The following is a 12,930-nucleotide window of genomic DNA, read 5'->3' as shown; positions in this document are numbered from 1 at the left end:
GAAGAGGGGATTCATAAACAAAGATATCTTCAAATACATGGAGATGGAAGAGGTCATCTTAGGACATACAGAGAGAGAGTTCTATGATATATTTTAGTTTATTTTAAATCTTATATTTCTATATTCATACTCTGCCTGCTATTTAAAAAATTATTTACAATAGCTTATGTAGAGTAAACATTTGAAAATATTGTACTATTAATAAAGGAAAAATGAGGAAAAAAACATAACCAGCCACTTTTATTGAAGGGTACATATGAAAAGAATTGGCATACCCTAGTGGTCACTAGGGGGTTCCTTCTCTTCCCTTTGGCTGGGCATCATTTTCCTGGGTCATGCCTATGTCTTCAGCATAGTTGATACAGGTTCAGAATATTTCTAAAAACTTGCATGCAGTGGAGAAAATATTAAACTCTCTTTTCAGTTTTTATTCCTTCTGAGACAGTATGTCCCTTGGTCTCCTGACATAATAATTCTGGCTTTGCTGAACTTTACCAGGCAGCCTGATCTCTGCTTGGTTTTATGTATAAAGTCACCACCATATAATTATCTGTTCAAAAACCTGCATTATCACCACAGTGAGTAATAAAAATGTATACTGCATTGGGTCAAATGTTATGTTTATATTTTATTTAGTCTAATGTAGGATATAATGACCTCTCTTAGAGAAGGTCATCTTACTGAATCTCTCTATCTATATCTGTTTGAGCAGCTTGAATTTAAACTGCTATTAGGGATAATCCCCTAACCTGTCAAGAAATAGATTTATAATAAATCACTGAAATTGAGAAACCTGCATTGGAAAGAAAGGGTACATGTCATGAGCAATTAGCAGATGCAGAAATCCTTTAATTATAAATCATGCCCTTACCTGAGGAACTTTATACTATGCTGACAAGAACCTGAACTTAATAGTAAAACTTTTCATTTTATACACACATATTCACACACCCACAATTATGTTAAGACCCACATATTCAAACAACCCATTTACTAGTTGCTAGATGAGACCAGCATTAACTCCTTAATCACTCTGACATTTGAAGGAAGCAAGTTTACTATTTCATCACCTTCCTTCTTCCTAGGATCCTTTGCATTAGTTGTAAAAACATGCCTCTTTCCCCTCCTACTATCAGATACCTGGCTTGCTTTGGGATAGGTCACAAGAAAATATTGCAGTTATATTTTAATAGCAAATTCTTAGAGATCTTCAGAGTCAAAAAAATGAGTCTCTAATTGTAGAAAATTATTTTCCAGTGGGTGCTACTCTATGTGCTACTTGAGAAGCCTTGCCCATCACTTCTCAGAGCAGACCAACCAGGTAACTCACTGAATCAGGCGTATACTGAATGTCCATACATTCTGATAGGGCCACCCAGAGAGCCTCGCCTGATGCAGCTGGTTATGCTGCCGACTCCACTCATTGTAAAGCCATTCCTGGGCCAAATGAACCACAGGATTTCAGCAAGTAAGGAGCTAAAGACAAGGTAGCATCACAATTTTCAATCTGTTTATTTTCAAACCTCACGGTCTTGGAACTTTCTTCAGAACTTCTTTGTGGTTTATTATTCAGTAAGGAAGTCTGCTGCATACAAAAGCTTCCTCTTAGCATAGATAAGACTAAGAGACTAACAGTTCTTTGGGTAAGTAAGATTAATTATCAGAAAGCTGTTGATAGTTCATTGCTGACCTGTAAAAACCTAGTAGAAATGAGGTCAACTAAAATAATGGGTCCATTTAAAGTTTGGGTCACATAAGATGTCATTAAGAATCACATTATTTCACCAAAGAAAATACTGCAGAAAGTTCTCCTCTTAAAAGAAAGTAGTTTTTCTGTTGGAGAGTTTCCAAACCACATGATTGCAAAACCTAAACACTTAAACCATTGAAAGTTAATGTTTAACTGTCTGGTTCTAATTGTCTTGAAAACTCTTTCCCCCTAGATAACTGATTTTTGTTGAAATCTAGGTGTCACTTGGCTTTTAATCCCAATTATGTTCCTTATGTTGAGTGAAAATAATTTCATTGCCCAGGGGTTATTTTTGCACCCTACATAATGTGGAGTGTATTCAACCCTACTTCTGTGTGATTAGAAGAAGCCATAATCAGCATTTTCCTAGAGTTGAAGGAAACAGTAAGAGCAGGACTGGCCCAAAGTATGATTGTGAAATGTCTGAAATGCTTAAAGCCCTTGCCATTTAACTCTTAATGTCATTTAACATTTAACATTATGACCTAATTTGTCATTTAACTGTTTCTGTACCATCATCCTGTGAAATCTTGTTCAGAAAAGAGCTGGATGACTCCTGGCAGCATCAGTGTGCTCCTCTGCTGGAGGATGAACTGAGACTGTGCATAATACAGCACACAGCATGCGGCCTGATGCAGAGTGACTGTTCAGAAATGTTTAGGTGACCGTCCTCATCCTCATCATCTCCAAAGCCTCAGCACTAAAGGATGCTTGATACTGACTTAGGATGAAATGCTTGTAAGAATGTTTGCTTTCAATAATTTCATTCTTGAAGACCAGAAAACCTTCCAAACCCAAAGGAATGTGTGTTTAATTTTTACATGTTAGGTGCCACAGGAGGTGGAAAAGAGATGTGGTAGTGGGCTCGGGGAGGCCTCACTGCCCTGTAGTAATGGCAACTGCCTGTTTATTAGACTGAACTTCCTGCAAAAAAATACAATAGTGCAAGTCAGGCATAGAGGCCAGCATATAGGACCTGCTTGTTTACACTGCAGCCAGAGGGCCTAGGTCCCTGCTCAGTCCCACCATCTCCTGCCAGCCCGCAGCGTTCCTCTGCCTCACTCTTGCCGCCAGGCATTCATGGAAAGGTCTGATTAGTTAGTGCCTTTTCAAATGCTATAGTGGCAGACACATACAGGAATTGTGAGAAATGATTTTTATACGATTATAAGGGCCACCTTTAATGGAAAGAATGAAAAAATAATAAATAATAAATACAAGTGTGAATATTTAATTAGAATAAGGAATCACAATGAAGTATACATTTAAAAAGCTGGCAAATACCACAAAACATCACAAAATCCATAAAAATAACATTTTTTAAATTACCTTTATGACAAACCCTATAGTGTTTTCTTCTTATTTATTTATTTATTTTTTGGCTGTGTACTCTACTCCTTCATGGTGTTTTGCCTAGGAGGAGAGAACTTCTGACTTAACATGGCTTCAAATGAGAACCTAAGTTTTTGCTTACAATTTTATGTGTAGGCTAGTTTGATGAACTTCCCACAAATGAACTCTGGCTCTGAATATTTCACACATTACAACCTCTGACCCTGTGTCTTTATTCCGTGAACCCAAGTGAATGGGCAGTCCGAGTATTTTGGAAGTATTCCTGCATGAGAACAAGTAGCAATAATTTAGCTATACCTGGAAATGAAATATAAACCACATAAATACATTCTACTAAACCCAAACTAAAAGGACCCCGAATTCAATTTTCCATTAACCAAATACTCAAAATGTCCTTAGTCAGTCTGACACCACCTAATATGAAAGGGACATGGAAAGATACTCAAGTGGGAAGAGATATCAAGCTTAGCAGATTGCAGTTAAACTGTTTTAATTTTTCAAATTTCACAAGACTTTGCCTGAGAAAATGACAGTCCCTGACAATTTAACTTCTTCAGCTTCATAGAAAAATTTACCTGTGCACAGATGGATTACCCCAACAGAGAATTCTGAGGATAAGGGAGAGGCCCTACCTTTCCACACTTACAGAAAGAGCTCTTTTATGCAGAAGTACCTGGTAATTTTTCAAGACTTATACATGTGTAATAAGATACATCAGTATTATTACTAAATCCTATTGTGCACAAACATGAGGAAATCTCAAAGACAGGAATTATAATATCTGGCTGTTTGAGGGATGGACAAGGAATCTGAGGTGACTTCTCAAACTATCAAGAGTGTGATTCTCTCCTTCCTCTTCATCCCTTCCCAAGGTGACCTGAGGAAGCAACTTAAATCGTGCTAAGAAATTTTTTTTATTTAATTCAATTAATCTTAATTGTCTGATTCTTTAAATCCTAACTATACTGTGCCACTAACAAGTTGTGTGAGCTTTGACAAATAAGTACACCTCTCTAAGCCTCAGTTTCTCATCTATAAAATGGCAGTGATACTTCAGAGGAAATTGTTAATCAGATAGCGTAGGTATACTTGGCTCTTACATGGATGACTAAGATATTGCACCAATTATTCTTATTGTGCACATTTCACGTAATAATTATAAAGGAAGAACCAGGAGGTGAAGGTTGGACAGCCAGGCGTCCAGGGACTATAGGTATACCAAACAGCATGGAAAAGCAAACTCTGTAAATGCTAAATGGATGCTTCCTGTTTCAACTTTCCCACTTTGCCTCAGGGCCCAGTAGCAACGTAGTGAAAGTGACCTTGGCAACACCATAACCACAGCACAGTACTCTCTGGGAAGAATTTGTCAATATACATGAGACTTTTAGGAGGCAACAGTAACTCAGAGCTAGCTCACATCTTCCTCCAGATGAAGGCTCTAACTCTGAAACTGAAATTTGGGAAGTATTCTAGCCCCAGAGGGTTTTATATTTGAACAAGGACAGCAAATTTGCAGGTTAATGGCTGCAAAGAACTGACCCTGAACACCTAGCAGGTCGTAGGGGCTCAGTAAAGGTTTTTGTTGATTGATCTAAAGTGATCTGTCTTCAGAGGGCATGGACACCACTGCTTGGGCACAACCCAGGCCCTGAGTGGGCGGGACATCAGGGAATCCGAGGCAGCGGGCACTCTCATCAGGACCGTCTCTGGAGCCATACCCCACTAGCTCTTAACATCTTAACGACCTTGGGCGAACTACTATGTAAGTTCTCTCTGCCTCAGCTCCCTCATTCCAAAACAAAGTTAATAAAGTACTTCAAAGGGGTGTAGTGAGTATTAAGGTGAGTTAAATTAGATAATATTTCTAAAAAGCTTTAGAACTGCTCAGTAATGGCTAGCTCTAATGTTAATTAGGAAATCAGGTCAAGATGCCAAACAGGTGTTTGGGTTTTATGGATCTGACATTCAGAAAAGAGATAGTATTTAAAAATACGTTTTAGATTTTGCAGTTGTATTAGTTTCCTATTGCTGCTCTTTTACTTTAAAACAACAGAAATATATTCTGCTGTAGTTCTGAAGGCCCAGAGTCCAAAATCAGTACCAATGGGCTAAAGTCACAGTGCAGGCAGGCCACGCTCCCTCTAGAGACTCCAGGGAGGAAGCTGTTCCTTGCCTCTTCCAGCTTCGGATGGTTGCCAGCAGTCCATGTGCTGTGTTTGCATCATTCCAATCTCTGCCTCACATCATCTTCTCCTCTGCTATCTGTATCAAATATCCCTCTCCCTCTCTCTTATAGAGTCACTAGGAATGGCTTTTAGGGACCACCCAGATAAATCAGAATAATCCAGGATAATCTTCTCATGTCAAATCCACTATCTTAATAACATCTACAGATTCTTTCCACAAATAAAGTAACATCGCAGGTTCCAAGAAGTAAGACCTGATATTTTCTGAGACCATTATTCAGCCTACTACACTAGTCAACATATGATACTGTAAAACACAGGTGAACTCAGAATTATTGGAAGTGTCTTGCCAGTGGGTTTCAGCCCCGGGCACGTTCGCTATGGATTCAATGAGACCAAAGAAATTGACAGCAAAACGTTCTTTGGGGTGAAAGGGTTCATTATCTGGTTTGTTCTCCCGGCGGCAGGTCGAGCACTAGAGTCTCTGCCTCCACCCAGAGCACCGGCGGAGCTCTGCACAGCACAATAATAGGTTATTGCCTCCAGGTGTGGAAGCAGCAGCCCAGCAACAGGCCAGTTACATCATCAGGTAGTTTAAATTCAGTGAGGATCCTGGCCATAGGAACCCCAACTTCCCCACAGGAAGAGAGGTCTAAATATAGAACCCCAGGAACCATAAAAACAACACAGATGCAAACAAATAGGAGCCACTACAGAGAAGAGGGGAGAGAGGAGCAGAGGAGACAGTGGGTGGGGGCTGGGAGAGTGTTTCAGATTCTCAGGATATAGTAAGTGTCACAAAGAAAAGCATACTAGCAACATTTTAGAGAATCTGGAAGATTGCTGAGAAGGAATCCCTGGGTTTGACTATTAGGAAAATATCCATACATTTACCCAAAGTGGATTTGCTAGGATGAAGGAGAGAAAGCCAAATTGTGGTGGATGAAGGATGACGTCAGTTACCTCTGCGATATACTTTGTGTGTGGGCACAGGTGGAAGGGAAAAACGTGCAAACATACCTCTTGACAAGCCACGCCTCTACCCACTTTCAGTTGTAATTTCTTTGGATCCCTGATAACAAAAGCTCATCAAAGGCCCTGAAATTGCCGAGGTGGACGTGACCCACAATTATAAAGGGAAAGTGATGTCTCCTTCTCATATAAATTTTGTTTGTTCTCTAGCTTGAGTTAGGTCGATGATGAATTCATCTTTGTAAGTACTCAACCTATTCTCCCTCTAAGGTGTTGATGATTAGACTAGTCAACTAGTTATATTTCTAATCATTATACTTTTTACAACATCTTTGAAAGCACTCTACAATGTTTAAGTTGTTTAAATTTTTTTCTCATATATAAACATTATATACTCATGCAGTAATCATTATATATCACAAATTCAATGTGCTAAATATTATACTGGGTATAATAGAAGACATATTAGGGATAATATCACTATAATATTAATAGCTAACCTTTTAGTGTCTTGTTTGTGACAGGCACTGATCTAAATGCTTCATATATCAACTTATTTCAAAATCTGATGAGAAAGGAGCCACTTGTATATCAGTATTAGCACTTTATTTATAGAGGAAGCAACTCAAGTACAAAAATAAGGGAAAGTCACAGCTACAAAATGTGAAGTAAGGCCTATTCTCTGAACCACTGTGGCATATATTTTTTCATCATCTATAAGAAAACATCTCTAACACACTTACTTGGGGCAAAAGCATACAAATAAGTATTGTTTCAAAATGATATAACAAAAATCAATTTTTGACTTTAAGAATACCTCATAATGTACAAATCCTTATCCATTATTCTTATTCATATTTACTGAGTCCTTATTATGTACCTGGCACTGTTGTAGAATCTGAACTTTCAAAAATGAACAAAATTGACAAAACCCACTGCTCTCACGTTCACCTAATCTGGCTCTATCTTTCAATGAGTTAAGAGGAAGCCATAGAGCTCTGATTGTTCCACTTCCCACCCACTCTGGAACTAGAGAAACCTCAAAACCTCAAGTCCTCAAAATAAGAAAGCCGAGCCTAGGCCCCTCCAGCAGAGCAAACAGCTCTGAGATCTCCCTTCCACATACCATAATACCCCTTCCCATCAGATTTTATCATTAAATTCATTTACCCTTTATCCCAAAAGAAAAATTCCTCATCCCCAGCCATGGTTGCCAGATAAAATACAGGCTATTTGGTGGAATTTAACTAGACACCCTGTATTTTTTTCCTAAGTCTGACAACCTAGCCCAGCTCTCCCAGCCCCTTAGGAGAAGCAGCATATCCAGGAAGCTTCCCTGACCACCAGCCTGCACTGAATAGAAATCGCTCCTCTCTCAGCACTCCTGATCTTACTCCTGTGTTAATTTTTTCCATAGCACTTACCGTCATCTGACATATGATACATTTTATTTGATTGTATTTTTTTTAAGTTTTGTGTTCTTCCCCCAACAGGATATAAGTCTCACAAAACCATAGTTATTTATTTATTTATGCTATCCAGTGCTACAATAATTCCTGGCATAAAAAACATTTGTGAATAAATTTTTCAGTTCAGTGTCTAGTCATTTGATATCAAAAATAATATTGTTGGATTAGAGGGAAAAAAAGAAGATGGATTAAGAAGGCCAGGTGGGAACCTCCTCCCACACACACACCACGGAAGCAACTACAGCGAATATAACTCACCCTGACAATGACCTGAAGACGCAGGAACATCTGTACCTGGTGGAGAAGAGAAGGACATACAGAGTAGGATAAAGTGGCAGAGATATGACCGACTGGGACCCAGCCCTTCCCCCATCCAAGCCCACCATCAGGAGGAAGAGGAACAGGAAGGGGAGAGGAGAGGAGAGGCACTCAGGAACCCTGCCAGACAGAAAGCCAGCCCCACCTACAGCCCACCAACAGCACCTGGGGCTCCACTGCAAAGGAGAACCAGGCACTGGAGAAGAAAGAGTCTTGAGCTTCTGGGCATGACAGGACACCTTCTTCATAAAGCCATACTCTCTGTACCAGGAAGCATAGCAGATCCATCTAATACAAAGGAAGAAACACAAAAACCTTCACAAAATTAGAAGGCAGAGGAATATGTTCCAAACAAATGTACAGAGTAAGACACCAGAAAGAGAGCTAAATGAAACAGAGATCACTATTCTTCTTGATAAAGATTTCAAAGTAACAGTCATAAATATGCTCACTGATTAGCAGAAAAGTATTGAGGATCTCAGGGAGGACTTCAACAAAGAGATACAAGAGTTAAAAAAGATATGCAGCTGAAGAATCCAGTAGCTGAAATGAAAAATACAGTGGAGCTAATGGATAAAATAGATTGCTGCAATTAGAGGGTATAATCAATGAGATGGAAATTTGAGAACAGGAATACAACAGACTTAAGGAGAAAAAAGAATCTCTAGACATTAGAAGATGCTAACAGAGCTGTGTAATAACTCCAAGATGAAAAAACTATTTGCATAATAGGGGTACCAGGAGAAGAAGAGAAACAAAGGAGTAGAAAGTCTCTTAAATAATTGCTGAAAACTTACTCAATCTGGGAAAGGAAATAAACACTTAGGTTCTGGAAGCACAGAGAACTAACAAAAAGAATCCCAGGAAGACAACACCAAAGACATATAATAATTAAAATGACAAAGATTAAGGATAAATAGAGGGTATTGAAAGCAACCAGAGGAAAAAAACTTATAAGGGAAAACGCTATCAGGCTATCAACAGACTTCTCCACAGAAAATTTACAGGCCAGAAGGGAGTGGCATGAAACATTTAATGGAGGACTTTCAACCAAGACCTTCAACCAAGGATCTTCAACCAAGAATCCTATACCCAGCAAGATTATCATTCAAAACTGGGAAATTCAAAAATCTCCCAGATAAAAAAAGCTTAAAGGGATTTACCACCACTAAACCAGCATTACAGAATGTTAAAGGAACTTCTGTAAATAGAAATGTTCTTATGTCTAAATATTTTTCACCAGTGAAACCCACAGGAAAGGTAGTAGTAGAATTACTTACTGAGCAAATAGGAAATTAAAACAACACAAAACAGAAGTAGTAAAACAAGCTATACATAAAATCAGTCAATGGATACACGAAAAATGCAGATTATAAAATCTAATACATAAAGTGTGAAGGAAGAAGAATAAAAAATAAGTGATTTTAGATCGTGTTAGAAATAGAGTGATCATCAACTTAATATAGACTTTTATTTATTTATCAAACTCTTCCTGAACTTTATGGTAACCACAAACCTATAGACTATAGTAGATACATAAAAAATTAAAAAAAAAAAGAAATCCAAATATAACACTAAACAAAGCCATCAAATAAGAGAGGAAGAATGGAACAGAAAAGAAAGAAAAACAACAGAAAATAATTAATAAAATGACAAATACATACCTACTTATAATTATCTCAAATGTAAATGGACTGAATGCAGCAATCAAAAGACAAAGAGTGGCAGAATGGATAAATAAACAAGACTCATCTGTATACTATAGAGACCAGTAACTCTACTTCTGGGAATTTACCAGAAGAAAACAAAATCCCTGATTTGAAAAGATATATGCACCCCTATGTTTATTGCTGCATTATTTGCAATAGCCAAGTAGTGGAAGCAACCAAATTGTCCTATAATAGATGAATTGATAAAGAAGAGATAGCACGTATACACAAACAAATATTATTCAGCCATAAAAAAAAGAAATCCTGCCATTTGCAACAACATGGATGGACCTAGAGGATATTATCCTATGTCAAATAAGCCACGTTGAGAAAGATAAATACCATATGATTTCACTTATTTGTGGAATATCAAAACAAAACAAAACAAAATGAACAAAATAGCAGTAGACTTACAGACACAAGAAGTGACTGGTGGTTACGATGGGGGAGAAGTTATATGGGTCTACTGTTGGAGCTTTCCCTAAAGGCTTAGATATTCTGCCATCCCTAAAGGCTCAGATATCCTTCACCCAATTCCTAAATTCCCCTTTGACTCACCTATTTTACCTCTTTTGCTTAATTCCTTCAGATCAGATTGATTCTAAAAAAGTCGTCTACCACTTTCAGAAGTGGACTAACTTCTCAGACTTCTTCATGAATATAATATGTAGAGTTGATCAGTTCTGGTGCTTACTTGTTCAGTTCTATACACTTTACCCAAATTAACTTATTTTCCTCCCACAGTAACCTTATGAAATAGGCACTCCTGTCATTCCACATTTTGAAGATAAGGAAACAGGCACAAAAAGTTTCAACAACCTGCCCCAAGCTGTTCTGCTGAGAGGTGAGTCAGGATACAAAGCCCGCTGGTCAGGTCTGTGTCCTCTACTCTCTCCACTGTTTCTAACAAGTAGATCATACATAGATTTCACATTTTGATTAGCCAGAGGCAGTCTCCTAAATTGGCCTAACACTAAGCAGAGACTACCCTGAGGAGGGGAATTTAGAGCTGAACAGAATAAGACAGTCTTTGTCAGGAGGAAAGACATTTTTATGGAAAGGACCACCCTACAATGGTCAGTGTTGAGCCTGAAGGCCTTGAAGGAAAAGGCCATTCATAACAGAGGCCCATTTCTTGAAAAGATAGAAATGAGCAGCCCTTTAGGCCTCCACACCCTGACCGGGCTCACCCTGTCCCTGCTGATGATCCTCCATCAGGGCCCACCCTGGGGGCTTCTTCACAAGTCACAGGATGGCTTCAAGGGCAGGATGTGGCCAGGATGAAGTTAACAAGTTCAACCAGGATTTAGGACACACCCACTCCAGTCAGGACCCAAATTCTTCAGAGAAATCTGTTCCTTTGTCTCATCAGGAGGAAGAAGCTGAAACGAGATGGCCAATTATCAAGGGACTTCTGAGATGCCAAAACCCTTCAAGTGTGACTCCTTTAATATCCGACTAGACCACTAACAACGAATATGTGAATAAATTAAAACTGCCAGAAGGAGCTCTTGATTTTGGCTTTACATGTATGTGTTTGTCCCCCAGAAGCTGTATAGAATGTCTCAAAAGAAGTCTTCTCTTCTGAGTGCACACTGAGTAAATGAGGCAGATGGGATCTAAGAACATTTCACATTGCATTCCTCAGCTTTCTGGCATCCCCTTTCCACTCCCTTCAATGGACTCAAGGGTCACCTGGTTTAGATTCTGGAAGAACAAAGATAACTCTCTAGGACGAAGAGCACAGCTTTGGGCACCTGAAATGAGAAAAATCTATACCCCATAGAAATATTGCAAGGAAAAAGATGGAGTGGATTTAGTTCTTGTTACCAGATGCCAATCATTCTTACCCATTTTGCAAGGAGAGTTTTAACTTCAGAGTTGGCTCTTCAGGATTTGACCTTTCATCTCACACATAATCCTTTACTCCCTACCCTCTTTTTTTTTAATTAAAGTATAGTTGATATACAATCTTAGATTGGTTTCAAGTGTACAACACAGTGGTTCAACAGTTACCACATTATTAAATCCTCACCTCCACTAGTGCAACTACTGTCTGTCAACATGGGAAGATGTTACAGAATCACTGGTTATATTCCTCATGCTGTACTACCATCCCTATGACCAACTTACATTATAATTAAGAATTTTTGCGTCCCTTTATCCCCATCCACCCACCCTCCCCCTCCCCTCTTGCTTTTAACTGATATTTGTTAACTTGGATAAACTAGGTAGCAGGATCATAAAGTGTTCCAAGGAGAAGTTTGCTTGTTTTGTTTTTCTATTTTGCAATATCAGGCTTCAATTCCTCATAAATAAAGCAGGTTAGGAAATTATTTGAAATAGATTTTCCAAAACATCAGAGGTGGCAAGAACCTTTCAGAATTCCCAGATATTTGGTGAAAATGAGGTTTATGTCCCAGTATACAGGACAGAATGCTGAGCAGGGCACTTCTTCTACACTTCCCTGTAAAACAGAGCTCAGTCCACTAGCGGCTGGACTCAGGGCAGGTAGGGAGAATGTAGAGGGGGTAATGAATGCTTGCAGGATCACAAGGAGCGTTACTTCAGGGCTCCCTGGAAATCCCTTACTTTCTTTGCCTCCTTCTTTCCTTCCACTCCACTCTGTCTCTTGTGCAAATATCTTCTCCCATTCCTTAAGCTGACTTTTGATTTTGTTGACTTTTGCTGCACAGCTTTTTAACTTAACATAGTCTTACTTGTTGATTTTTGCTTTTTATAACTTTGCTTTTGATGTCAAATACAAAAAAATCATTGCCAAAACCAGTTTCAAGGAACTTACCTTCTGGTTTCTCCTAGAAGTTCTATGGTTTCAGGTCTTACATTCAAGTCTTAAATCCATTTTGAGTTTTGTGTATCGTGTAAGATAGGAGTCCAGTTTCATTCTCTTGCATGTAGCTGTCCAATTTTTCAAATACCATTTTTTGAAGAGATTGTCCTTTCCCTGTTGTATATTCTTGGCTCCTTTGTAATAAACTGATGGACTCTATATGCATAGGTTTATTTCCGGGCTTTCTATTCAGTTCAATCGATATTGTTGCAGGAACCGCGGGAACTATGAACAAGGAGTCAGGACACGGAGACATTTGGTGAGAAGCAGAGTTTATTAGTGCTGCCCCTGCTCAGCGGATTCCTATCCGAAGGCTGAG

At 38.8% G+C, this 12,930-nt stretch overlaps 1 protein-coding gene across 1 annotated transcript in view; it reads left to right on the top strand.

Moving 5' to 3' along the window:
* The window catches only part of LOC108402578 (uncharacterized), a 28,777-nt gene extending 17,502 nt beyond the window's left edge, over positions 1-11,275 (top strand). Inside the window, exons 3-4 of the mRNA XM_073219359.1 lie at positions 10,505-10,604; positions 11,133-11,275. The gene's annotated coding sequence lies outside the window, so the exon portion shown is untranslated. The remainder of the gene's footprint in view (positions 1-10,504; positions 10,605-11,132) is intronic.
* Positions 11,276-12,930: the final 1,655 nt, after the last annotated feature.

Source organism: Manis javanica, chromosome 13, assembly GCF_040802235.1.
Source record: "Manis javanica isolate MJ-LG chromosome 13, MJ_LKY, whole genome shotgun sequence".
Classification (NCBI taxonomy): Eukaryota; Metazoa; Chordata; class Mammalia; order Pholidota; family Manidae; genus Manis; species Manis javanica.
This window is presented reverse-complemented; position numbering and strand designations above follow the sequence as displayed.